Raw genomic sequence first — 2,887 nt, 5'->3', positions numbered from 1 at the left:
TATATATATATATATATATATATATATTGTCACGACCCAGACCATTGTGATTGACACCCACACTAACTCTCCGGTGGGAGAACCAAAACTACAGCCCAACTAATCAACTTAACCCAAGAAATACACATTTAAGCTACAAAAACAGGTTTAAATAATAATAAAAATGCGGAGTTCGCATAAACTCCAAAGGTTTAAACAATTAACTAACCAATCTAATGCGGAAATTCAACTCCTAGAACTTGAAAGTCATTGTACCAAAACTCTACTAACGACAAGTCTAAGAAGAAGGGGTACAACCCCGAAACTAAACAACACCTTTAAGAAATAGTCTGAGTTCAAAAAGAATGGACTTAAACAAGAAAGATCCATGGCAGCCTGAAAGAACTGGCTCACCCTTGAATCCGGTCACGCTTATTAGTCACCTAGCTGAAGTCTATCAATAGCCACCTGAAGATGCCCTGTACTCAATAAAGAAAGAGCAAGTGCAGTATCAATACACAACCACAGTGTACTGATAGGATCACGAGGCTATCCCATTAAGTGAAACACATGCAAGTAACCACAACATTATAAAACAGACATATACCGAACATATACAATATTAGTCATCTTTTCAAGATCAATATAGCATCCCACATTCTCAATAATACACATTGGTTATCAATTTAGAGCATCATACAATCTTCCAATATTAATCATCATTCGATATGAACGTAATCATCACAAGTAGATACACAACACAATTCAATGGTCCTCTCACAGAACCAATTCAATGGTCCTCTCATGGAACCCAAAGCCAAACTGTTAGCATAATGGTTCGTGGTACTCGATTCAAGTTAGTGTACCGGAACATGGCAGTCGATCCCATTTTTTTGCTGGAACGTGGCAACTGATCCCATATTTATGCCGGAACGTGGCAACCAATCCCAGTTATTGTGTCGGATCATGACACCCACCCATTCAACAAACCACAATCACAATCACAATGTATATTCTCACAATCATACAACAAGAGGTGATTCATGACATACAATTATTCAATTATCCTCATTTACGAATAAGGTGATCAATAATGCAACATTCGCATACATACATGCATTATAATGAAGCAATTACAAACATATATCACACCAACATGAAATCACAACCATTACCTACCTCGAAACAAGTTTAAAACCCTAAGAAACTTGATCCTTCCCTTTCTGGATTCGTTCCGCTTGTTCTTGGTCTACAAACAATCAGAATAACACAAAAATCAACAAGCAATTGCTAATTACCCAAAACTATAACCATTCTATGAACCCCAGATCAAACCCATGATCCCAATTATCTAATTTAGGGTTGTTTCCACTATAAAATCTATAACAAAACCCTCCCCTATCAATATTGACCCATTCTATTATGTTTTACAGATCGAAAAATAGATTCGGGGAGTGAACATCTTACCTTTAGCCTCAAGAATGGTGAAAAATGAGTAAGAGTCGCTTGGGGTTCGTTCCTTAGCTCTAAAAATCAGAAAGTGCCAAATAAGGTCATTTAGGGGTTTATTTACGACTTTAAGTCGCGTTTGGCCCTCTACAGCGGACCCATGCTGCTACAACGACCCCGCTCTGGCGGCACCAATCCTGCTCCGGCGGCCTACACGGAGACATAATGTTACCTGTTCACGCTAAAATCATTTTTGGGAGTTCTACTCGCCCAAATTTGATTCCGTAAAGTCGTATAAGTTCCTTAACGTCTAAGCTATCTACTCATGTGGTCCAAATCTGTCACGCCCCAAGCTCGAGGGGTGCAACTGGCTCGTAATGCCAAAACTCAGGCCCGAGCAGACCCTGCTGAACCATTTGCTACTAGCGCATGACATCCACACGCAATCAAGAAAAAAACAAGTATACCTCGGCTTAAAACTAAGCCCTCGGCCGGCAAGGCCCCTGTCAACTGATCAATAAAAGAAACAGCTACTTCCAGGAGATCATATAAATAAATAGCCAACTAGCATATAATTCCTGATTGGACCGTCGAGGCCACCATGATATCTATACCAAAACTAAAAGCAGGTATATATCAATACAATACATCAAACAACTCACAAGTTTCAGCAAACCAACAACATAGACTAGTATGACCATAACTAAGCTATACACCCCCCACACTAGTCTTCAAGCCTTTAAGAGTAGTAAAGATTAGCGGGACAGGGCCTAGCCTACCCATACAGATATATTCAACAAAAGGTAACAAACCTCCTAACTCTGGCAGCTTCGGAGAAAAGGGGCTCGCCAACCGGATAAAAGTCAATCCTGCTGCTAAAGAGGTCTACTCAGTCGTCTGTCAGGACCTGCATGCATGAATGCAGCACCCCCAAGGAAATGGGGAATCAGTACAAAATAATGTACAGAGTACGAAAGGCAATAGACTATGATGAGGTATCCTGATATACTGGAATAATCTGATAAATAAATCAAGGATAAGATAAGTGTACTAACCTGCTCCTAAATCTAAACTTATAAAAAATAATAAAACAACAACCTAACCAATCCCCCATAAGCTCGGCAGGTACAAACATCACACCAGACTACCTGCTCAGGCCCCCATAATCCTGAAAGGTGCCAATCAGCCTATATACCCCTATCGGTAGTCCACTATCCCCGTAGGCAGTCACATAGACCTCTTAGGCATTAATATAGCCCCGTAGGTAGCACATAGCTCTCTTAGGCATCAACATAGCTTATAGGCAACTCATAGCCCTCTTAGGCAACAACATGGCCTTGTAGGAAACACATAGCCTTCTTTGGCGTCAATATAGCCCTGTAGGCAACTGATAGCCCTTCTAGGAATCAATATAGCCCCGTAGGCAACTCATTGTCCTTTTAGGCATCCATATAGCCCT

The sequence above is a fragment of the Solanum stenotomum genome, chromosome 11 (assembly GCF_019186545.1).
Source record: "Solanum stenotomum isolate F172 chromosome 11, ASM1918654v1, whole genome shotgun sequence".
Lineage (NCBI taxonomy): Eukaryota > Viridiplantae > Streptophyta > Magnoliopsida > Solanales > Solanaceae > Solanum > Solanum stenotomum.
This window is presented reverse-complemented; position numbering follows the sequence as displayed.